General features: G+C 45.3%; 1 protein-coding gene across 1 annotated transcript in view; it reads left to right on the top strand.

Moving 5' to 3' along the window:
• The window catches only part of SART1 (spliceosome associated factor 1, recruiter of U4/U6.U5 tri-snRNP), a 748174-nt gene that overhangs the window by 718321 nt on the left and 3363 nt on the right, over positions 1–26490 (top strand). The window lies entirely within an intron of this gene.

The following is a 26490-nucleotide window of genomic DNA, read 5'->3' as shown; positions in this document are numbered from 1 at the left end:
CGTGGAAGAGCTTAAGGCGGTTTACATGGATCACCCTCTTGGGGCTCCTGCTTGTGCCCAGGTCCACCAGGTAGGTGACCTGACTCTTCCTTTCTAGTACTGGGTAAGGGCCACTCCATTTGTCCTGGAGTGCCCTGGGAGCCACAGGCTCCAGAACCCAGACTTTCTGCCCTGGTTGGAACTCAACCAGTGCAGCCTTTTGGTCATACCAAAACTTCTGGAGCTGTTGGCTGGCCTCAAGGTTTTTGGTTGCCTTTTCCATGTACTCTGCCATTCTAGAGCGAAGGCCAAGTACATAGTCCACTATGTCCTGTTTAGGCTCATGGAGAGGTCTCTCCCAGCCTTCTTTAACAAGGGCAAGTGGTCCCCTTACAGGATGACCAAACAGAAGTTCAAAGGGTGAGAATCCTACTCCCTTCTGTGGCACCTCTCTGTAAGCGAAAAGCAGACATGGCAAGAGGACATCCCATCTCCTTTTGAGCTTTTCTGGGAGCCCCATGATCATGCCTTTTAATGTCTTGTTGAATCTCTCAACCAAGCCATTAGTTTGTGGATGGTATGGTGTAGTGAATTTATAAGTCACTCCACACTCATTCCACATGTGCTTTAGGTATGCTGACATGAAGTTGGTACCTCTGTCAGACACCACCTCCTTAGGGAAACCCACTCTGGTAAAGATACCAATGAGGGCCTTGGCTACTGCAGGGGCAGTAGTCGACCTAAGGGGAATAGCTTCAGGATACCTGGTAGCATGATCCACTACTACCAGGATATACATATTTCCTGAGGCTGTGGGAGGTTCCAGTGGACCAACTATGTCCACACCCACTCTTTCAAAGGGAACCCCCACCACTGGAAGTGGAATGAGGGGGGCCTTTGGATGCCCACCTGTCTTACCACTGGCTTGACAGGTGGGGCAGGAGAGGCAAAACTCCTTAACCATGTTGGACATATTGGGCCAGTAGAAGTGGTTGACTAACCTCTCCCACGTCTTGGTTTGTCCCAAATGTCCAGCAAGGGGAATGTCATGGGCCAATGTTAGGATGAACTTCCTGAACAGCTGAGGCACTACCACTCTCCTAGTGGCACCAGGTTTGGGGTCTCTGGCCTCAGTGTACAGGAGTCCATCTTCCCAATATGCGTTCCATTTTTCTTGCCTTTGGACTCTTCAGCAGCTTGCTGCCTAAGGCCTTCAAGAGAGGGACAGGTTTCTTGTCCCTTACACAGCTCCTCCCTTGAGGGTCCCCCTGGGCCTAAGAGCTCAACCTGATAAGGTTCAAGCTCCAAAGGCTCAGTTCCCTCAGAGGGCAGAACTTCTTCCTGAGAAGAGAGGTTCCCTTTCTTTTGCTGTGTTGCAGTTGGTTTCCCAGCTGACTTTCCTGTTCTCTTGGTAGGCTGGGCCATTCTTCCAGACTCCAGCTCTACTTGTTCACCCTGTGCCTTGCACTGTGCTCTTGTTTTCACACACACCAGTTCAGGGATACCCAGCATTGCTGCATGGGTTTTTAGTTCTACCTCAGCCCATGCTGAGGACTCCAGGTCATTTCCAAGCAGACAGTCCACTGGGATATTTGAGGAGACCACCACCTGTTTCAGGCCATTGACCCCTCCCCATTCTAAAGTAACCATTGCCATGGGATGTACTTTTCTCTGATTGTCAGCGTTGGTGACTGTGTAAGTTTTTCCAGTCAGGTATTGGCCAGGGGAAACCAGTTTCTCTGTCACCATGGTGACACTGGCACCTGTATCCCTCAGGCCCTCTATTCTAGTCCCATTAATTAAGAGTTGTTGTCTGTATTTTTGCATGTTAGGCGGCCAGACAGCTAGTGTGGCTAAATCCACCCCACCCTCAGAAACTAGAGTAGCTTCAGTGTGGACCCTGATTTGCTCTGGGCACACTGTTGATCCCACTTGGAGACTAGCCATACCAGTGTTACCTGGATGGGAGTTTGGAGTGGAACCTTTCTTGGGACAGGCCTTGTCTCCAGTTTGGTGTCCATGCTGTTTACAGCTATGACACCAGGCCTTTTTGGGATCAAAGTTTTTACCCTTGTACCCATTGTTTTGTGAAGAGGCTCTGGGCCCACCCTCCTGTGCAGGTTTTTGGGGGCCTGTAGAAGACTCTTTACTATTTTTAGTTTTGGTTGTCTCATCACCCTTCCCCTGGGGAGTCTTTGTGACCCCTTTCTTTTGGTCACCCCCTGTTGAAGTCTTGGACACCCTTGTCTTGACCCAATGGTCCGCCTTCTTTCCCAATTCTTGGGGAGAAATTGGTCCTAGGTCTACCAGATGCTGATGCAGTTTATCATTGAAACAATTACTTAACAGGTGTTCTTTCACAAATAAATTGTACAGCCCATCATAATTACTTACACCACTGCCTTGAATCCAACCATCTAGTGTTTTCACTGAGTAGTCAACAAAGTCAACCCAGGTCTGGCTCGAGGATTTTTGAGCCCCCCTGAACCTAATCCTGTACTCCTCAGTGGAGAATCCAAAGCCCTCAATCAGGGTACCCTTCATGAGGTCATAAGATTCTGCATCTTTTCCAGAGAGTGTGAGGAGTCTATCCCTACACTTTCCAGTGAACATTTCCCAAAGGAGAGCACCCCAGTGAGATCTGTTCACTTTTCTGGTTACACAAGCCCTCTCAAAAGCTGTGAACCATTTGGTGATGTCATCACCATCTTCATATTTTGTCACAATCCCTTTGGGGATTTTTAACATGTCAGGAGAATCTCTGACCCTATTTATATTGCTGCCACCATTGATGGGTCCTAGGCCCATCTCTTGTCTTTCCCTTTCTATGGCTAGGAGCTGTCTCTCTAAAGCCAATCTTTTGGCCATCCTGGCTAACAGGAGGTCATCTTCACTGAGAGCATCCTCAGTGATTTCAGAAATGTGGGACCCTCCTGTGAGGGACTCACTATTTCTGACTAACACAGTTGGAGACAGGACTTGAGGGGTCCTGTTCTCCCTATTTAGGACTGGAGGAGGGACATTGGCCTCCAAGTCACTAATTTCTTCCTCTGTGAGGTCATCATCAGAGGGGTTGGCTTTTTCAAACTCTGCCAACAGCTCCTGGAGCTGAATTTTGGTAGGTCTGGAGCCAATGGTTATTTTTTGGATATTACAGAGAGACCTTAGCTCCCTCATCTTAAGATGGAGGTAAGGTGTGGTGTCGAGTTCCACCACCTGCATCTCTGTATCAGACATTATTCTGCTAAGAGTTGGAATACTTTTTAAAGAATCTAAAACTGTTTCTAGAATCTAATTTCAAACTTTTAACAAACTTTTAAACTCTAAAAGACAATGCTAAACAGGGACTTAACACACAAGGCCCTAGCAGGACTTTTAAGAATTTTGAAAAATTTCAAATTGCAAAAATGAATTTCTAATGACAATTTTGGAATTTGTCGTGTGATCAGGTATTGGCTGAGTAGTCCAGCAAATGCAAAGTCTTGTACCCCACCGCTGATCCACCAATGTAGGAAGTTGGCTCTGTATGTGCTATTTCAAAGTAAGGAATAGCATGCACAGAGTCCAAGGGTTCCCCTTAGAGGTAAGATAGTGGCAAAAAGAGATAATACTAATCCTCTATTTTGTGGTAGTGTGGTCGAGCAGTAGGCTTATCCAAGGAGTAGTGTTAAGCATTTGTTGTACATACACATAGACAATAAATGAGGTACACACACTCAGAGACAAATCCAGCCAATAGGTTTTTGTATAGAAAAATATCTTTTCTTAGTTTATTTTAAGAACCACAGGTTCAAATTCTACATGTAATATCTCATTCGAAAGGTATTGCAGGTAAGTACTTTAGGAACTTCAAATCATCAAAATTGCATGTATACTTTTCAAGTTATTCACAAATAGCTGTTTTAAAAGTGGACACTTAGTGCAATTTTCACAGTTCCTAGGGGAGGTAAGTATTTGTTAGGTTAACCAGGTAAGTAAGACACTTACAGGGCTCAGTTCTTGGTCCAAGGTAGCCCACCGTTGGAGGTTCAGAGCAACCCCAAAGTCACCACACCAGCAGCTCAGGGCCGGTCAGGTGCAGAGTTCAAAGTGGTGCCCAAAACACATAGGCTAGAATGGAGAGAAGGGGGTGCCCCGGTTCCGGTCTGCTTGCAGGTAAGTACCCGCGTCTTCGGAGGGCAGACCAGGGGGGTTTTGTAGGGCACCGGGGGGGACACAAGCCCACACAGAAATTTCACCCTCAGCGGCGCGGGGGCGGCCGGGTGCAATGTAGAAACAAGCGTCGGGTTCGCAATGTTAGTCTATGAGAGATCTCGGGATCTCTTCAGCGCTGCAGGCAGGCAAGGGGGGGATTCCTCGGGGAAACCTCCACTTGGGCAAGGGAGAGGGACTCCTGGGGGTCACTTCTCCAGTGAAAGTCCGGTCCTTCAGGTCCTGGGGGCTGCGGGTGCAGGGTCTCTCCCAGGCGTCGGGACTTTAGGTTCAAAGAGTCGCGGTCAGGGGAAGCCTCGGGATTCCCTCTGCAGGCGGCGCTGTGGGGGCTCAGGGGGGACAGGTTTTGGTACTCACAGTATCAGAGTAGTCCTGGGGTCCCTCCTGAGGTGTTGGATCGCCACCAGCCGAGTCGGGGTCGCCGGGTGCAGTGTTGCAAGTCTCACGCTTCTTGCGGGGAGCTTGCAGGGTTCTTTAAAGCTGCTGGAAACAAAGTTGCAGCTTTTCTTGGAGCAGGTCCGCTGTCCTCAGGAGTTTCTTGTCTTTTCGAAGCAGGGGCAGTCCTCAGGGGATGTCGAGGTCGCTGGTCCCTTTGGAAGGCGTCGCTGGAGCAGGATCTTTGGAAGGCAGGAGACAGGCCGGTGAGTTTCTGGAGCCAAGGCAGTTGTCGTCTTCTGGTCTTCCTCTGCAGGGGTTTTCAGCTAGGCAGTCCTTCTTCTTGTAGTTGCAGGAATCTAATTTTCTAGGGTTCAGGGTAGCCCTTAAATACTAAATTTAAGGGCGTGTTTAGGTCTGGGGGGTTAGTAGCCAATGGCTACTAGCCCCGAGGGTGGGTACACCCTTTTTGTGCCTCCTCCCAAGGGGAGGGGGTCACAATCCTAACCCTATTGGGGGAATCCTCCATCTGCAAGATGGAGGATTTCTAAAAGTTAGAGTCACTTCAGCTCAGGACACCTTAGGGGCTGTCCTGACTGGCCAGTGACTCCTCCTTGTTTTTCTCATTATTTTCTCCGGCCTTGCCGCCAAAAGTGGGGCCTGGCCGGAGGGGGCGGGCAACTCCACTAGCTGGAGTGTCCTGCTGGGTTGGCACAAAGGAGGTGAGCCTTTGAGGCTCACCGCCAGGTGTGACAATTCCTGCCTGGGGGAGGTGTTAGCATCTCCACCCAGTGCAGGCTTTGTTACTGGCCTCAGAGTGACAAAGGCACTCTCCCCATGGGGCCAGCAACATGTCTCGGTTTGTGGCAGGCTGCTAAAACTAGTCAGCCTACACAGATAGTCGGTTAAGTTTCAGGGGGCACCTCTAAGGTGCCCTCTGTGGTGTATTTTACAATAAAATGTACACTGGCATCAGTGTGCATTTATTGTGCTGAGAAGTTTGATACCAAACTTCCCAGTTTTCAGTGTAGCCATTATGGTGCTGTGGAGTTCGTGTTTGACAGACTCCCAGACCATATACTCTTATGGCTACCCTGCACTTACAATGTCTAAGGTTTTGTTTAGACACTGTAGGGGTACCATGCTCATGCACTGGTACCCTCACCTATGGTATAGTGCACCCTGCCTTAGGGCTGTAAGGCCTGCTAGAGGGGTGGCTTACCTATACTGCATAGGCAGTGAGAGGCTGGCATGGCACCCTGAGGGGAGTGCCATGTCGACTTACTCGTTTTGTCCTCACTAGCACACACAAGCTGGCAAGCAGTGTGTCTGTGCTGAGTGAGAGGTCTCCAGGGTGGCATAAGACATGCTGCAGCCCTTAGAGACCTTCCTTGGCATCAGGGCCCTTGGTACTAGAAGTACCAGTTACAAGGGACTTATCTGGATGCCAGGGTCTGCCAATTGTGGATACAAAAGTACAGGTTAGGGAAAGAACACTGGTGCTGGGGCCTGGTTAGCAGGCCTCAGCACACTTTCAATTGTAAACATAGCATCAGCAAAGGCAAAAAGTCAGGGGGCAACCATGCCAAGGAGGCATTTCCTTACACATATATATACTGTATAGGGACGTCTCAGTATCCCATGTACATTTGTGTGCAACCATGCACCACATCACTATGCACTAAAAATTGAAGAACTACGGATGCCCAAAGAAATAGTTGATGTCCCTTATTGTGTATTGTAGCTTAAGAGACTCATGCAGTCTGCTTCCTAGTGTGCCCTTGGGAACCATGCCATACAAGCTCTTACCCTTTTTTAATACTTCAGCAACTGAAAATGGTATTGGATTTGATCAGTCAAATACCCCTCAATATAGGGTTAAATCCCTGCAAAACACATACAATCCATGTAAGTGATTTTGCAGCATGAATCTTTTCTGGATTCACATGCTGTGCATTGTTCCGCCATCTAGGAGTTGGGTCTGGACTTTTCCACTATTGTAGTCCTCCTTCTCCTGTGATTGTTTGTTTGTTGCTGGGCATCGATGGAACCACCATTAGGTGTCCTCTTGTGATGTTCCCTTCTTTGATCGTCATCTTCAGATTTATTTTGTCTGCCGTTAGACCTGGATGTTTGCAGAGAGGTCTCAAACACAAGGAAAAAATATTGGAAGAAGTGAGAAGAGTTTTGGTGCGAAGTTCGTCTAACTAGCACAGATCGTCTACAGGAAGCTGACAAAGCAGGAAGTTACAGCAGAGTATGTTTCTTTTCACCCGATGGAACTGTGAGAATGCCTGTTCAGGGGACCCCCTGATCAGTGTAATGGAGAAAGTGCCATTCCAGTTTTGCAAAAATTTTCACCATAAGTACATTCAAAAGGATACACATCCGGTGTGTAACGTCTGCTTTCCACTCGTACATCGAAGTGAGGATTGCATCGCCTGTGCTGTGATTGCACCAAAGACCTTGAAAGTAAGAGTGAGACAAAGCATGGCCCACCACGTGTTACAGGGCCAGAAGTCCACATCGTCTCTCAGAGATTTGGGGCTGTCAAGCGATGATGATAACGTTGCAGTGGCAGTGAAAGGTGAAACATCGGAGGGTGATCGTAAGATCATCGATGTAAAGGAGCAGGCATCAAAGGGGAGCCAAAAGTCAGAGGTAAGAGAGACTGGGCACTCCTGTAAGATTTCAGAGTCGAGAAAGACTGAGTCATGAACACACAAGGGGGAGCCTTAGGGTCGAAACACTCACCACCTGTAGGCAGCAGCATTGAAAAGGAGTTTCAGTGCAACCTTGAGGGGGACTTCACTGTGGGAAAAACCTGTAACTTTGAAGGATGAAAGGGAAAATGACACATCAACGTCGAAAGCGCAAAATCCGGTCAACCGAAGCTCGACGACTGAGTCATCATCGAAAGAGTTAGACGGCAAAAACAAAGACCCCAAGCCCTGACAAACAGGCCATTGACATAGAAAGAAAGAGGAAAAGACTCATAGCTGAAATGTCTGCGTTTCTGCAGAGAAAGAAGGAATTTGACGAAAGCCTCCAAGACTTCAGAATTCCTCAAAAGGCTCCAACGCCAAAACACACATCTAAGATGAAAGTCGAGGAAACACAGCCGCCGCTCACCAGAACTTCAAGAAGAAGAAGAGCTTTTCTATGAAGAGGAAGAAGATCAAACTGGAAAATATCAGGCTTCAGAGAAAGGTGAATACCTTGATCAACAGTGGGAAGGCCCAGAAGCAGGCTCACCTGAAGAAGGTGTAGAATCTTAACCATCAAAGCCCTCTCCTCCAGATGATATTGGAATGTACATTCTGGTCATAAAAAATGCAGCCGACTGATTTAATGTACAGCTAGAAGAGCATAAGTCACAATCCTGCTTCCTACTAGAAACATTGCTGCCAAGTCAGGCAAGGGGCCAGTTCCTACCTATGCTCCCAAGCATCCTCGACCAGGGGAGAGAAGCTTTTAAGGAACCAGCCACTTGTAGAGCTGTGATGCCAAGGGTTGAAAAGAAATATAAGTATTCCTCCAAGGACCCTGCATATATAAAATGCACTGTCCCTGTGGACTCAATAATCACATCGACAGCCAGAAAGAGGGCCAACATCCCCTCAACCTCAGGCCTCCACTAGAAAAGGAGAGCAAGAGGATAGATCTCATGGGACACAGAGTTGAATGTAGTGCTGCAAACCAGTAGTGCATTGTAAATGCCAATGCACTACTCAATAGACATGGTCATCAGCATTGGGATGAGATGGAAGAACTGTTAAAACATCTCCTTGAACAGTACAGAAAAATGGCAGCACATCTTGCTAAAAACGGGAAAACCATTGCCAATACATGTTTGAAATCTGCTTTAGATGCAGCAGACACGTTGAGCTGCCAGAAGATGACAGGGATCACGCTGAGATGACACTTGTGGCCGAGAATCTCGGGTTGACTATCATAAACACCCCCGTCATTGGACAACAGTTGTTCCGAAACTCATGGGGCGAAAGTCTCAACCAGCTAAAAAAAAATAAAAAAAAAAAGTACAAAGAAACCGCAAAGTCCATGGGCGCACTGCAGTTTCGAGGTGGATTACAAAGGGCAACATTTGCGACACGACGACCAACCTCAAGAGGTAACTTCCAGGCAGGGAACTCTCAACAAGGCTAGAGTGGCGCCCAAACTGCCACAACTCAACAAGGCTACAGTGGTTCCTTTTGAGGAAGAACCAGACAGAGAGGACTAACAGAGGAGGTGAAACCCCCTCGAATAAGTGACTGCACAAGGAATGCAAGACTTTCACAAATAACATCAGTGAAAGAAAAAAACATTCAATTAGACTTCACACACAACATATGAGTCGGTGGAATGTTAAAAGACTTCCTCCAGGAGTGGAGGAAAATAGCTTCAGACAAATGGATCTGAAACACAGTGCAATTTGTTTATTGCTCAGAACTAATCAAATTCCCTCCAACAAGGGGACCAAAGAAAAAGATATGCTCAAAAGAGGAAACTGCTTGTCTCTTCTAGGAGGTCAAGGGGTTATTCGACAAATGAGCAATAGAATTAGTCCCAAAAACTGGAAATCAACAAGTGCAATTGCTCAACATATTTCTTAATTCCAGAGGTAGACAGATCGTTGTGCTCAATGTTAGACCTCAGGTTCGTAAACAAGTTTATAAAAACTCAAAAATTAAAAATAACTTTACAGTAAGTCATATCACAACTACAAGAAGAGGAATTACATGGCAACCATAGACTTGAAGGACACCTACTTGCACATCCCAATAAATACAAAGCACAAGAAATACCTAAGGTTTGTGGTCAACTGAATACACTGTCAATTCAGTGTTGGCATTTGGAATAAAATCTGCACCGAGTGTTCACAAAATACCTTGCACCAGTAGCCGCACATTACAGAAGAATGGGACTACATGAAGATCCAGTCCTCAAAGACTGGTTAGTAAGAGCAAACCCATACCAAAAATGCAAACAGGACATTAAAAGGGTAATGAAGACACTGTACACACTTGGCTTTTCATTGAAAATAGAAACGTCCCCTGCAGAGCCAGAACAGGAAAAGATTTTCTTGGGGGCAAGGTTAAGCTCAATACAAGGAAAAGTCTTCCCAATGAGAAAATAACTCAATCCCTTCTGGAAGAGCTTTACCATTACCGCAAGGGGCAAACTCTGACAGAGAGGACAGTGGGGAAACTATTAGGAAAGATGGCATCATGCATTCCGTTAATCCCATATGCAAACTTCACATGAGACCAATCCAGGAGTGGCTTTAAAATCAATGGTCACAGGCAGTGGGGAATTGGGAAGATCTAGTGGTTGTCAAGCAGAAGATGGCATGACATTTTTTCTAGTCCTCAAAGCATTCAAGAACAGTCTTTTGGGGAACACAATATTGATTCAAACAGACAATACAGCAACAGTGTTTTTACATCACAATACAGGGAATCAACTCAATCCCCATCCCTATCAAGGCTAGATCAGCAACTCTGGAAATCAGCAATACAAAGGAACATGGGGATTCAGGCGGTATATCTACTGGGAACAGACTGTGTCGAGGCAGACAGGCTGAGCAGACAAGCCTTGTGCTCCCACAACCAATCAGTTGTAGAAAGTATCTTGCAAAGGTGGGGTACACCAACATTAGATCTGTTTGCAACCTCACAAAATGTGGCATGCCGGCACTTTGCCTCCAGGGAGCCGCACCGTCGATCAGTAGAGTAGGCCCTTTTGATAAACTGGTCAGAGATATTTGCATACGCTTTTCTTCCAATCCTGTTGTTGCACAGAGCAATCAACAAATGTGAGAAGAATCACATGACCCTAATTTTAATTGCACCACAATGGGTAAGACAGACCTGGTAGTCAGAGATAATGCAATTAGCTTAAGGAAGATCAAGTCAACAGGATCTGTCATCAGTGGAAGGAGGGAAGGTATTACACCCAGGGCCAGAATCCTTGAACCTAACTGCATGGCTCCTAAAGACTTGGAATTCTGACATTTTCTTTAAAACAGAATTGTAGTATTGAGAGAAGCAAGAAAACCAATAACAAGAAAGAGTTATATGGCAAAATGGAAAAGATATTCACTTAGGTGTGTAAGAAAAGGACTAGGGAAGAAAAGCACAAGAGAAAATACAGTTCTAAAATACATAACACATCTCTTACAAGAAGGTCTTCATCATTGAAGGTTCACCTATCAGAAATAGTGACATACACAAGGGAATATATAGGAAGAGGTTTATTCACAGCACCAGTAGTTAAGAGGTTCCTAGGAGCAAAAAGCATAGCTCCAACGAGGAGAATGCCAGCACCCACATTGAATCTAAATGTGGTACTAACTCAACTCATGAAAAGACCTTGTGAGCCATTACACAAGGCTACCTTGCATATAACTTTAAAAATTGCGCTTTTAGTACCCATTACCTCACTATACAGAGTAAATGAGTTACAAGCACTCGCAATACAGGAACAGTATTTTCAAATTCACATGCACAGAATTGTCATAAGAACGGAATCACGATTCCTACCAAACGTAGTGTTGCAGTGTCATATCAAAGTATACAGATACCAAGCTCTTTCAAATCCCAAAGACCCATGCTGAAAGAATTGTGCATACATTGGATGCAAGTTCAATCATGTGTTACATTGAAAATACAAAGTTTTTCAAAACTCAACAACTATTTGTGTAATTTGCCAGTTATTTGGGAAAACCAGTAACTAAAAACACTATCACAAGATGGATTGCACAAACAATTCAACAGTGCTATACAAAGGCGTGAGAAACATATCAGAGGGCACCAGGAGCGCACACTACACAGAAGAAAAGAGCAACCCTTGCTTTTTTAGCAAATGCTCCGCTACAGGAAACCTGCATGGCAGCAACATGGTAATTAATACATCCTTTCACAAGACATTATTGTATTGATTTCAAAATGAACAAAGAATTCTCAGTAGGTCAGCGAGTGCCACAACTTCTGTTTACAAATCAATGCCCATCTTCCACCCAACCACCATGTGAGTCCAGAAAAGATTCACTCTGCAAAACATAAAATTTCTTACGTGTAGGCATAGTTTTGCAGCCTGAAGAATTTTCTGGATTCACAAGCGACCCGCCCACCTCCACCAAGAAGATGGAAGAAGAAAAAAAAAATAAGAAAAAAAATAAGAAAAAAACAATCGGAAAATGGCATTCAAAGGGGGTAAACATCTGGAGGAAGTAGGACGATGTTACAAGAGGACACCAAATGGTGGGTCTGTCGATGCCCACCAACAAAACAAAAATCTAAAGAGTACTACAAACAATGGAGAATTCCGACCTCAACTACTAGATGATGGAATAATGCACAGCATGTGAACCTAGAAAAGTCTTCAAGCTGCAAAACTACACCTATAGTTAAGAAACTTTTCGTGATATATCAAGCAGTATTGTGTGACCCATTGATCATTGATAACCCACTCTTACCAAGGTTTTGGCCATACATGAGTTCTTGCCAAATAGTCTTGGAAAAAACCTCTTGGAAACCAGAACCGTAAACAATAATTGTATCATCAGAATACCCTTGTTGTAGTAACAACGAATTAAAAACTCCTGCGGCGAACACTCACCAGTCGCTGCAAGTAGGACTTATAGTTGTTGCATGTGTATTTTAAAATATTTGAACAAGTGAAAAAAGTTATTCTGTCTTGTTCTGAACCCCTAGGATCTGACAGTGTTTTGTGCCTGGGGCACATAAGAGAGGGTAAAAGATTAAAGCAAACTGATAACTCCCCGCATTTGGCCCATTGCATCATAGGATTCTTAGTACCTTTCTTCATGCACCCCAGACATCTTAGAATGGATCGCTTACATCTAACATTTATTTGCGTTCCTTGTGTCATAATTATTTTAGATGCAATTACGTTATTTAGAACGTACTGAAATCCTGACTGGGTATATACCCCGCCTACAAATCAGGTGTGTGTTCATAATAAAATGCTCAAAACCGCCACATATACTGATTAAATTAATGAGGGTGGTGCATCTAGCAATACCAAGCCTCGTTATCATACCCTTGCCGCCATCTTGTTATGAAAACTCTTACTTCTAGCTGCTGTTCAAAGGGCTTATCCTCGTCTATATAAATGAACATTCAATTACCACAGGCAATCATGTATGAATATATAGTATGCCTTGCTATATGATACAATAATTTCAAAGGTAAGACCACAAAAAATACAAAATTGCAGTAGCACTGCCAAGCTACATGTGGTTTACCACTATATATGAAAAAAATAAGGGACATCCATTATACAAGTTCAAATGCAAATCAACACGTGTTATAGTTAGGTACATTTCTCAGTGACAATGTTTTGAACTTAAACACAAAAATTCAGAAGTCCGTTAGTAGCACTAACTATAACTTGCACCTATGCCATTCACTGCTTATGACCTTTCCTATGACATTAATTATGACATAATTTTTGACATTACTGATGACATCTCAAATAACATCATTGATGACATCACTGACATCATCCAATGAGTGTGCATGAGTTTAACAGATTACATGCTGGCGAGTAACTACAATATAAATTTCCTATGTAATTTTTTTACAGCTTGGTTGGAGCTAATGGGTGTAAGTGTTCACAAAATGCATGTGCTCTAAATGGACCATAGCTGTGTAGAGCTATTGAATATGCTATAAATGTTTGCGTTCAAGAGTAACTGTGTGTGTACAAGTGACAGTTGACTTGTATTCAGTATGTTCCACACAATTTTTAAATCTACATAAAATTATTCCAACAGGCGAAAGACCCTACATAGTAGATACTAACTTTTGCCATCCGTGCCATTTGAGATGTCATCAGGGATGTCATAAATGGTGTAACAAGCAGTGCATGGCGGGGGCACAAGTTTTAGTTAGTGCTGGACCTATATTACTTGCAGTCCTTTCCTGTTTGGCTTTAAAGAAAAAGATGTCTTCATCTGATTGATGAACAGCCAAGGACTTCTTAGCGCTTAGTGTGGAATTTTTGTTTGTTTAATTGAGGCCAGGTGCCAAGAAGTATGTGTAAATTAAGTATTTCACCTGTAAACTTTGCAGGAAGGAGGAGTTTAGCCGGGAAAGGAGAAATAAACAATATAGCATGAGATCCACAGGGGTGGAGGCACCTGAGTTCTGTGCATCCGTAAAGGCTACACAGGCAGGAGTTGGCTCATGCTGCGAAGCTAGACAACTCTACAGGTGCTTCAACATCATGTGGTCCACCAGCAAGTGCACAGGCGGACAATATTCCTGCTTTTTTGCACTATTTTGATGCTCGTGCAATAAGATAATTTTCTTTTCAGAGACTAGCAGGTCTGCCCAGGACACGCTTGTCCAAGACCACTGGTCCAGGAGTGTTACAAGTTGTTTTTCTTCAAAGCTTTTTCCAGTCACGAGAACGAATGACTCCTCCTCTCGGTGATAGTGCGCATTTGTTAGATTGTTTTCTTTCTGCCGTCGGGTTTGGATGTGTTCCCTCTCTCTCCGGTAGATCTCGGTTCGGTACTATCTGAACTTTTCTATCTTTCCTTTAAACGTCTATCATTTCCGAATGCGTTTTTCCTAACTACACTCAATTCGATGGTAGCGTCGGGATTGATTAAACGGCCTTTCAGGTGCCTGCTCCCTTCTCGGGCCTACTGCGTCACAGGCTCATGGATCGGACTCTATTTCGATTCTGCCCTCGGTGCCACGCCAAGTTCCCCTACACCGACCAACACTCGGTGTGTAACCTCTGCCTCTCTCCGGATCATTAGGGGTAAACCTGCGAGGCATGCTGATCTTCCGATGCAAGAAGACTCAAAGAGCTCGTCGGCTAGAGATGGCATCGAAGTCGACCAAACAAACGTCCAACATCTTTGGTGAGGAACAGGCGCAGACTGCAGTTTCCATCGCAGACTCCGATTCTGACCATGACGTAGATGGGGACAGCCAGGTTATTCCTGCGGCGCAGTACGCAAGTATACCAGCCCCTTTAGATCACCAAAAACATTTAAAGAAGTCAGCACAGATGGTCTTGAGTCCACCACTGCTTGCCGGCCACAGTCGGGCCCGAAAATGACATCTCAACGACCCGCCCTTTGGTACGGCGTTGAAGAAAGCCAAAATGCATTCGATCGAACAGACTGCTACGCTTGTTTCTGATCGAGTCGTAAGATGGAAGCTTCCACTTCAGAACTGAATCGTCCACATACTACCCCCCCCGGAGCCGAAACATCTGAGCTCCTCTTCAGAGCCGAAACCACCAAGCTCCTCTTCGGAGCAGAAAAAACCTCCATCTGCTTCAGAGACCACATTTTCGGCCCATTTAAAGCAATCAGTCACCAAGCTTTCGGAGCATCCATTTGTGGGAAGTAAACATGATCCATCTTCAGCAGAGTCAACAGACATTAGGCCCATTCTTGAGGTCATGAACCATAAACAGAGGAAAATCCAGATCCAAAAGGACACAGGGAAAATGATTGCCTCGCCTCTTCCTATAACCAAGAGGAAACTGTCATTTCAAGAAGGTTTGGAAGATGGGCCTTCACCTGCAAAGATACTTAAGCACAAGGAGAAGCCAAACAGTACATCAGCCTTCTCCACTGCATTCTCCTTTTCTTCCTACTTCTCCACCACCACCTTCACCCACCCAGTTTTCTATACAATCTCCTGTCTCCTCACATGGGGATTATATTGGTTACAATCCTTATGATATAGACCCGTGGGATATGTACGAGTCAGAACCTATTCCATCTAATGACCCTGATCTGTATCCCACAAGGCCATCTCCGCCTGAAGACACCACAGCCTATAATCAGGTGATTGCTAGGACAGCCACATACCACAATGTACAGCTGCATTTGGAACCCATAGAAGATGATTTCCTATTCAGCACCTTATCCTCTACACATAAACAGTACCGATGTTTGCTGATGCTACCAGGCATGCTTAAACATGCTGATAACATTTTTAAAGAACCTTCAAAGGCTAGGGTACTAACACCAAGGGTGGATTAAAAAATATAAAGCTTCACCTTTAGATCCAATTTTTACAACATAATTGCCACCTGATTCCATCGTGGTCAGTGCGGCTAGGAAAAGAGCAAGTAGTCAGTCCACAGGGGATGCTCCTCCCCCTGATAAAGAAAGCCGCCAATTCAATGCAGCGGGCAAAAGATGGCAACTCAAGCTGCAAATCAGTTGTAGGCATCAGGTATGGCAGGGCCCATTGGAATGAAATACAGGAGTTCGTCCAATATCTCCCCAAAGAACACCAAAAAAGGGCACAGCAGGTAGTCGCAGAAGGACAAGCTGTTGCCAGCAATCAAATTAGATCCGCTCTAGACGCAGCTGACACCGCAGCTAGGGGAATAAATACTAGAGTTATGATCCAAAGGCATGCTTGGCTGCAATCCTCCGGATTCAAACCTGAGAAACAGCAAGCGGTCCTTAATATGCCGTTTAACAAACATCAGCTATCTGGACCAGAGGTGGATACCACCATTGAAAAATTAAAAAAGGACTCCGATACAGCAAAGGCCATGGGTGCCCTTTCCACAACACCTTTTCGGGCACTTTTCGTAAGCCCCAGTTCAGAGGTGGTTTTAAACCCCAAATATCAGAGGCCTCTACGTCCCAACAAAAACAGGGAAAATAGTATTATTCTAGGGGATCTTTCAAAGGATCCTATAGAGGACACAATTTCAGAGGTAGGGGCAAATCCACTGCCACAAGAGGTGCCTCCACCTCATCAAAACAGTAACTGTCTCTGCATCTCTACACAGCACATTTCCTGTGGGAGGAAGACTGCAACATTTCCACCATCATTGGCACCAGATTACATCAGATCAATGGATACTGTCAATTATCCACAATGGTTATTGTCTAGAACTCATCTCCACTCTACCAAACATTCCCCCTCATTCACACAGGTTTTCTCTAGAACACATTGTTCTGCTAAAACAAGAGGTAGAATCTCTTCTACTCAAAGGTGCTATAGAGGTAGTACCCATCAATGAACAAGGAATAGGAGAATATTCTCTATAGTTCCTAATACCAAAAAAGGATGGCACTCAAACCAATCCTCGATCTAAGACCTCTCAATCAGTACATTCTCTCATAGCATTTCCATGTGGTCACTCTATAGGATGTCCCTTGTTACAAAAACACGACTACATGACAGCATTAGATATAAAAGATGCTTACTTCCATATTCCCATACATCCAGCACACCGCAAATACTTGAGGTTTGTAATAGCAGGCAGACACTACCAATTCAAAGTGCTACCATTTTGGAGTAACAGCACCCAAGGGTATTTACCAAATGCCTAGCAGTGGTTGCAGCATACCTCAGAAGACAATATATACATGTCTTTCCCTTTCTGGCCGACTGGCTCATAAAAGCCAGCACCCTTCAAACCTGTCAACAACACACGCAATACACAATCAATACTCTACACAGTATAGGGTTCACAATCAATTACCTAAAGTCTCACCTTCAGCCAGCGCAAATACAACCATATCTGGGAGCAATTCTGAACACTCAGTCATCATTAGCCTACCCAAACCTACAATTCAAGGGTTTCACAGTCTCATATCTCAACTGCAATACAATCAAACTTACACAGTAAGGTTTATTATGAAACTCTTGGGAATGATGGCATCCTGCATATCAATAATGCCCAATGCCCCTCTAAACATGAGACCCGTGCAACAGTGTCTTTCACAACTATGGTGTCAGGCACAGCGTCAACTTAACAATCTAGTGTTGTTGGACTGCCAGACTTAGAACTCTCTGAAATCGTGGAATCACACCATCAAAAGGGCGGCCGTTTCAGGACCACATGCCACAGACCATAATCACCACAGATGCATCAATGACTGATTGGGGAGCTGATCTCAACAATTTTACAATACAGGGAGAATGGGACTCAATCCAATAGACTTACCACATAAACCACTTGGAATCGCTGACAATGTTCTTAGCACTCAAAGCCTTCCAGCCACAGATCGCATACAAGACAGTGTTAATAAGGACAGACCTCATGACAACAATGTATTATCTGCAGAAACAGGGGGGCACACATTCATCTCAATTGTCCCTTCTATCACAGACAGTTCGGAAATGGGCAATTCATAATCGCATTCACTTCTTAGCAGAGTATATTCCAGGGATACACAACCAACTAGCGGTCCTCTTAAGCAGGACGCAGCAACAAATACACGAATGGGAGATTCACCCACAAGTAATTAAACAGTACTTTCAGATTTGGGGAACACCAGACATAGACCTTTATGCAACAAGCGAAAACGGAAAATGCCCAAAGTTTGCGTCCAGGTTCCCACACCCTTGATCTATGGGCAATGCTCTATGGATCAATTTGTCAGGGATATTTGCTTATGCTTTTCCCCCTCTCCCATTAATTCCATTTCTGGTCAACAAGATTAGTCACACCTCTTACTATGATACTCATACCCCCCACCTGGGCACATCAACATTGGTACACAACACTGTTGGAGCTGTCTGTAATACCACATCACAAGCTCCCAAACAGAACAGACGTACTGACTGAAAACCAGGGTCAGACTAGGTATCCCACTCCCAATGTGCTCAACCTATCGATTTGGCTCATGAGGTCATAGAGTTTGGATATATACAACTTCCATACGAATGTATAAACATTCTAAAGAAGGCAAGGTAAACCTACAACTAGACAGTGCTATGCAGCGAAATGGATTTGTTTTTATGTTAATGTCAACCTTAAAACTTTAATCCACTCAAAGCATCAGTACAAGATATTGTATGTTATTTGCTTTATTTACAAAAAGAAAATCTTGCATATTCATCTATTAAAATTCATTTAACAGCAATATCAGCTTACTTCCAAAACAGACAGCACACTTCTTTGTTTAGAATTCCTGTCATAATAGCTTTTATGGAGGGCCTTAAGAGTTATACCACCTAGAGCTCCACCAGCTCCGGCCTGGAACCTTAACATTGTGCTTACAACGCTTATGGGTCCACCGTTTCAACCCACACATTCTGGCTTTTTAGTTTCTATCATGGAAAGTTGCTTTCTTGGTAGCAATTACTTCCTTAAGAAGAGTTAGTGAAATTCAAGCATTCACTTTAGAAGAACCTTTCTTCCAAATTCACAAACACAAAATAGAACTCAGGACAAATCCAAAATTACTGCCCAAAGTAATTTCACATCAGTCAGTCAGTGGAATTGCCAGTCTTCTTTCCACAGCCATATTCAGTTGCTGAAAGAGCTCTGCACACTCTTGATGTCAAAAGAGCTCTCATGTACTATATAGACAGAACAAAAGATTTCAGAAAATCTAAACAACTTTTTTTGGCTTTTTAACAGCCTCATAAAGGTAATTCTATTTCAAAACAAGGATTGGCCAGATGGGCAGTAAAGTGTATTCAAACTTGCTATCTTAAAGCTAAAAGGCAACTATTAGTAACTCCAAAAGCAGATTCTACTAAAAGAAAGGAGCTTCAATGGCATTCTTACGAAATATAGCAATGGCCGACATATGCAAAGCAGCCACATGGTCCACACCCCGCACATTTACTAAACACTACTGTGTGGATGTGCTATCTCACCTACAAGCAAAGTTTGGTCAAGCAGTGCTTAAAACACTATTTCAAACTACTCCAACTCCTACAGGCTAGCAACCGCTTATTTTAGGAGGGGGCCGCTTTTCAGTCTGTGCAAAGCATGTGTATCTGCAGCCTCACATGCCATCGAACGGGAAATGTCACTTACCCAGTGTACATCTGTTCAAGGCTCGTAGTGCTGCAGATTCACATGCGCCCACCCTCCTCCCCGCAAGCCTGTAGTGGTCGTGGTACTTTTTTTGGGTCAATCTGTATATACATTGCATGGACATCTTCTTTACTTACTATATATATGTACATATACAATTCTGCACTCCTTACTTTACCCTCCTGCGGGAAAACAATCTAAAAAAGGACTCGATGCCCATGATCACTATCACCAAGAGGAGGAGTCACTCGATCTCGTGACTCGAAAAAGCTTCTTTGAAGAAAAACAACTTGTAACCCGCCGAGCCCAACACTAGATGGCGAACTTATGCAAAGCATGTGAATCTGCAGCAGTACATGCCACAAACAGATGTACACTGGGTAAGTGATATTTTCCATACAGTGTATTCAGAACTCATCTCCTTTTTACTATTCACGATCGTGCAAGAGTCCTACGAGATCGTAAGAATTAGTTAAAAACAATATACATTTATTTTCTTTGCAGTAGTTATCCCTTAGACACCTCCTCTCTAAAGTTAGAGGGTCAGCATGCCTTTCTGCTGCCCCTTATATACCTTTATTATTTTATTTTCACAGATCCTTAAATTTTTCACAGTAATGGCTGCCCTTTAAATTCTAATAGCCAGCCAAGCAGAGCGATCGCTCTTGCAGTACCCTCTTGCGCACACAAAACTGTCAAGGCTTACGGGAAAAATGATATCTGATCAAAAAAAATTCTAGCTGCAGATTCCTTACCTTTGAATTCCCTGGCGTCTGCTTCCAATCTGGAATTTTTTGCTGAGTAATACCCTGCTCGTGCCATGAGGTCGCGTTTGGATCCATCCCGAGGCACCACCCTGGTGCACGTGCTTCAGTTCTTCTGCGCCGGTTAAGGGCAGGTTCGGGATCGAGTTCCCTATGCCTTTTTTTTTGCCAGGCTTTTTTTTTTTACCTGTTTGTTGAGGATTTTTTTCGTCATTGCAAGATGTCCTCGAGGAAGACTGGGTTCAAGCCGTGTGGCGCCTGCCATCGCACCATGTCTGTGACGGACCCCCATCAGGTATGTCTGTGGTGCCTCGACAGACGAGGCATCACAGGAACATTGACATTCTGAGCATGGTTCTGCGGATCCAATGCCAGGGCCGACTTCATGTAGTTCCCACCCCCGCCTCCCCGCCCATCCGGGCCCCACTCAATTCAATGAATTTTACGAAGCCATGTGCCTTGTATTTGAGTGGGCTGTCCCCCTGGTGGGTCTTTGGGTCCCGTGAGGTCAGCAGGGGCCCCATCTGGTTTGACGCTGGAGGCTTGGTCCTTGGTGCCGTTGGGGACCCTGGGATCCGATTTTGGATCCGCATTAATGCTGGTTCAACACAGTCGGCCTCCTCCAGTGTCAGTCCCAACATCAATGCTTCCCCCACTGCTGGCACCCACCAGTAGTGCAAGCCCCATCCCCATCCCGGATGACCCGGAACAACGTCGTGCGACACCGATTCCGATGGCGCCGACAGGGCCCAGATGAGTGCCTGAGGCTTATTTGGAACAGCCAGGCACAGGTGAGGAATGGGAGGGGTCCAAGGACCCTTTATAATATGGATTGGAGCAGGACTGGTATGAGGATCTAGGGGAAGCCAGTGGATTGGATACTTCTCCAGATACTGGCATGCTCTCACATCTGTCTGTGTCTACGAAGGAGGGAGCTTCATATGCCATGGTGGTGCTTAGAGAAGCTGAAGTATTGGCCAGTCAGGACTAACATCGTTACTGAGGTGCTTCAGATGGGGGTTTTTACATCGGAGACGGTGTTACCCTTCAACAAATCCCTTACTGATGTCCTGCGGGGGACGTGGTCCAAACCCAGCACTGGGACTCCTGTAAACAGGACAATCTGCTGCCGCCATCGACTAGCTCCTACTGACCTGAGTTTCCTCACCCAGCACCCCACCCCGGAGATCTTGGTGGTCCAAGTCTCCACTTAACATGGTGCCTTCCCTTTCCGCTCCCCCAGATAGGGACCCAACCATCCAAATATAAAATTATTTTTAACCCTGAAATACTGAACGGATTTACACCAAATCACAAACAAACACAACCTGTGGACCAAGATCTAGCTTCCTGCCGAATTTTGTGTAAATCCATTCAGCAGTTACTGCTGTAGCCGTGTCGAAAAAGTCTATGGAAAATGAATGGAGAATTCAATTTTAACACCCCCACTTTTTTCTCGCCCCTGCTTGACGGGTTACCCCGAAACTGTCCAGGAAGGAGCTGAAATGGATACACTTTTTTTTATTTATTTTTTTAAATCTTTGTGAAGATTCGTCAAATGGGACCAATGTTATTGGCAAATAAAAAAAATGCTCCATCTATGGCAAAGCAGACCTAACTATAACTACTGGCGACTGCCAGTAGGTAATAATATACCTGACTGAACATCAGGTTCTTATGTGATTAGTGCCCACATTTCATCAGATTAATTTAGTCCTGTCGATGCAATGTGAAATTTCTCTATTATTCTCACCTTTCGTCTGTTCAGAGTACTGGAATTTGAATCACCGTTTTTGCCTCGTTGTGCCACAAAAATCACAGACCATGCTAGTTTATTCTCTGTATGATTTATTTTCATATAATGCTATACAAGGGGTGCCCCTTGAGTTCGACACCTGTTACTTGAACAATGTTGCAAAATGCTTGACTTCACTGTATGTAGGTCTTTTTACATGCACAAGTACTTTAACAAACAGCATTTTTAGTGTTTCAGTTTGACAATGTAGATTGCTGAACACTAATGCCATTCGGTGTGGCCCTCCCTTTCCGTTATGAAATTATAGGGCCCAGGGGATGGGGTTCCGGAATCCTCGTGGAGGCTCAGGGAAGTGGGCCACATGCCCCCTTCTGTTAATGCTATGCCTTCCCCATCCTTCCCAGGGTGGGGGTGAGGTAAATGCATATTTTTTTTTCTTTTTTGTAATTATTGTTGCCGCAGATTCCCAATAAAATGTAAGAAAAAAAAAAAAAAAGGTTTCAGCACCAGGCAGGTGTTTTTCTTAGGAGTCTGGTCTGAGTCCCAAGTCGTAAGATAGCCGCCACCACCTCTGCTATTTACGCCACATAGTACATCACTTATGACATCATCTGTAACACCATTGATAATATCGCTGCAACATTTGAAATGAATTTATTGAGGAGAAAACTCTGCATGGTGGGGGGGGTAATTATAGTTACCTTAGGGCACGAGTCATAGTTAATTAGGGTGCAATTCTGTGGTTTTTAGAGTTTAAATCATTGTTACTGAATATTTCATAGGAAATGCATTTTTTATGTTTCTAAAAACTTTGGCCTTGTTTGACAAATCTTGTACGAATCTTTCCCCAAAAAAGTGCTAGATTTTGAAATAGTTTGCGCATGGAAGGTTTCGGGGTGATCCGTCAAGTGGGACTAAGAAAAAGAGGATGGAGGCTCCCAAAATGCATTTTCCCTGTTCATTTTTTCATAGGAGCTTTAGATTTTGCTACAGCCCAAACTGCTGAATGGATTTGCACCTTATTTGACAGCAAGATCTTGATCCAGAAAGAGTGCTTTTTATGTTTTGCTATAAATCCGTCCAGTAGTTCATGAGTAATTAAGATTGAATACATTTGCATAAAACACACCACGGAGGATCTGCAAAGCGGCCCGATCTCAAACTGAGATCTGATTGGCTGCCACTACCTCAACCAGGAAGTGGGTGGCAGCCATCTTAAAACTTGGAACTCTGTCCTGAACCCTAAGAAAAAGACAAAAAAAGACTTAAAGGAGCAGAGTATAGATAAAATTTTGCCTGAAATTTGTGGAGAATCTACAGCACTTTTTTTTTTTTTTTTTTTTTTTTTTTTTTTTTTAAGGGCCTATTCATCGGGAAAACAAAGGGTGAGCCAGGGGCGGGAGGGGGAGTGCGGGGAGCGCAAAATCATTTAAAGGGGAGGGGTGCGTGGCCCCCCCCCTTCCCAAGCCTTAACGAGGCTCCGGGGACCCCATCCCCTAGGGCAGCCTTTCAATTAAAGGGAGGGGGGGCCTTGCAGCCCCTCTCCCTGAGCAATGCAATGGCCCCATGGAATTCATCCCCCAGTGCCAGCACAGTGATGCAGGATGTTATGTGTGCAGTACCTGTATAGGGGCCACTCCGGTGCAATGGCATCAGTTCCTTCCTTTCTTTCAGTGCCAACAGGTGCGGATCCAGAGATCTACTTCTGTCATTTTTTTAAACAACTTTTTCCCAACTTTTGTTGTGCCCTTTTTTCGACTGCTTCAGTGTGCAGGAAATTGTCACCTCAGAAACCTACAGGTTTCAAACCTTATAGGGAATGCCACAGACTGATGTCTGTGACTGATCCCCACTTGGTCTACTTGTGTTGTCTTGGCTCGGTCCACGACTCAAAAGCCTGCTCGAATTGCCAGGTGATCTCGGTCCCACAGCCATCCACAGACTTGCTCCCAGAGTTCTCCTGACGGGCCTTCGTCAGAATCCAGATCTTCATCAGGAAAGTCACTGAAGAAAAAAGAAAAATTTGAAGCACAACTCGACTTCCCTGTGGCCTTCCTAATCCCTGAAAGGAGTACCCCTGCCCCTGCACCTCGAGCGCCAAACCACCCACCACACCTTCTGTGGAAGCGCCATTTGCTTATTTTACGTGCTTCCCAGACTTCCTGTGTACCAGGGTGACTCATGCCCAACTTCTGGATTTTTATATGGCTATGGTATGTTTCACACCCTCTGCAAATGGCTTCCTCTGGAGCTCCTTAGAGCCCCATGAGCTCAGGAGGTATTCCAACCATGTTACCATTGGCAGATTCTCCAAATCCCCCCGCCCAAATGATGTCTGATCATACGGTTGCGTCACTGATGCATGACGATCCAGTAGTACTTTCCGACTCAGAGACTGTGCCGGATAGAGGCTGTCCAACTCGGCCGCCATCTCTGCAGTCCTTTTTGCCCTGACAGAGGAGAAATTGATGGGGAGGCAGAGCACGGGGTCTGTGACCCTGCTGACAATATTGCCCAAGGTTCTCCTAAGAGATCTGGTGTGAGATGAGGAGTTGGTGATGTTAGTGGGCTAGACACCTCTTCTGACACTGGTTTAGTCACTCCTGGCCGGGCTGCAGGGGAGAGCGCATCTTTTGAAATGGTGATCAGACGGGCAGCTGACACCCTTTACTTACAGCTTCCATTGGTGGATTTCCAAACTAACTTATTGACTGAGGTCTTCCAAACAGGACAGATGAGTTCAGAAGACCTGCGTCTGTTTAATGGGACCTTTTACAGATGTCCATCAAGTGTCCTGGTCCATGACCTGTTTAGGGTCCCAGTAAACCACCAAGTGGCGCACTGGCATTGATTGGCTCCAGAAAACCCAGCGTTTCTGACACAGCATCCCACTCTCGACAGTTTGGTTCAATCATCCTTAGAGAGAGTCAATTCAGGGGCTTTCCCTACTGCCCCTCGAGACAGAGTCCAAGAGGTTGCACACGTTCGGCAAAAATATATATTTTTTCCACCAGCTTGGCTCTGGGATCAATCAATACCACTTGCTTTCATGGCTGTTGTTCCCACTCCCTGTGGGATTTGGTGGCACAGGTGCTCCCCAAGGTCCCTGGCAAAGCCCTAGTGATTCTTACCCTGGCCAGGACGCCGCAGAATTCACTTGACAATGGGGCCTACATATGTACTCAGATGCCACTTTTGGCTACCATCCACTGGCTTTTCGGGTGATGTCCAGTCAAGCTTGTTGGACATGCCTTTCGATGGCTCGCGTCTGTTTAGTGACGAGGCAGATGCAGTATTGGAGCGCTTGAAGGGCACCAGAGTCAGGACTTGCTTCTTAGGATTGGCTCCTCCACCCCAGCAGCTTTCCTCCTTGGCTTGGCCTTCCCATGGCTAAGGTATGGAATTTATGGACAACAAGGGCATAGTTCTGCCCAGTCCTCCAGCTACTACCCCCTCAGAACCTCTTTAGGGCACCCTTTGCAGCAGAGCCATCCAGTAGGAGGGGTTGAATACCGCATTTTCTGTCTCAATGGCAGGTGGTCACCCATGGGTTCTGCAGATTGTGGGACGGAGTTACGCACTTCCATTTCCCAAGGCACCATCGCCTGGATCAAATTTCACTGGATCTTCTGTCCTTGTTGCACCAGGGAATGCAGGCTCTTTTGGCCAAAGGAGCCAGTGAGAGGGTTCTGATACCAGAAGTAGGTGGTGGTTTGTTCATCTGCTGAAATAGGATGGAGATCTCTATCCTGTTTAGGATCTTCACCCAGTCAGTGCCTTTCTAAGGAAGGACAGATTCAAGGTGCGCACCCTTTCCCAGGTCCTGTTTGTCCTGGACCCTGGAGACTGGATGGTAGTGTTCGACCTGAAGGACGCTTTTTTCCATATCCCTGTACTGCAAGCGTTATCTGCGGTTCACAATGGGCATTGAGCACTTTCAGTTTGCTGGGTTTCAATTTGGCCTCATTAGTGCACCCTTGACTGTTCATGAAAGTAATGGCAGTGGTTGCTGCTCACCTCAAGAGGCTTAGGATCCCAGTCTTCCCCTAGCTGGGCCATTGGCTGTTGAATGGGTGGGCCTGTTCTAGGCAGTCGTCTCCCATCTCCAGACTACGGCAAACCTTCATTAGTTGGGATTCCCTGTCAACTTGACAAAGTCACATCTGACTCCTTCCCAAACTCTCAATTTCATCTGAGCTATTCTGGACATGGTACAGTTTTGTGCCTTCCCTCTGGTGCAGAGAGTCCAGGACATTTGAGCCATGATCCCAATGTTTCATCTTCAAGGCTGTATTTTAGTAAGATTGACTCTGAGGCTGCTGGATCTGTGGCCTTCTGCATCATGTTGGTAAAACGCACCAGATGGCATTGTGTGCTCTGCAGTGGGATCTGGACATACAACCAAATGGGATCTATGGATGCCTTAGCTGGCAAACTCGGCTGTCGATGCCTTGCAAACCATGAATGGCATTTGTACCTGGAGGTGGAGCAAGGTCTTTTCCCAGAATAAGGAGAACATTGGCTTGATCTATTCTCCAATGCAAAGAAGGCACAGTGTTGGAGTTGCCAGTGTGGCTTTCGGTAGGAGGCTCATTCGGCTTAGAT

This window comes from Pleurodeles waltl, chromosome 9 (genome assembly GCF_031143425.1).
Source record: "Pleurodeles waltl isolate 20211129_DDA chromosome 9, aPleWal1.hap1.20221129, whole genome shotgun sequence".
Taxonomy (NCBI): domain Eukaryota; kingdom Metazoa; phylum Chordata; class Amphibia; order Caudata; family Salamandridae; genus Pleurodeles; species Pleurodeles waltl.
This window is presented reverse-complemented; position numbering and strand designations above follow the sequence as displayed.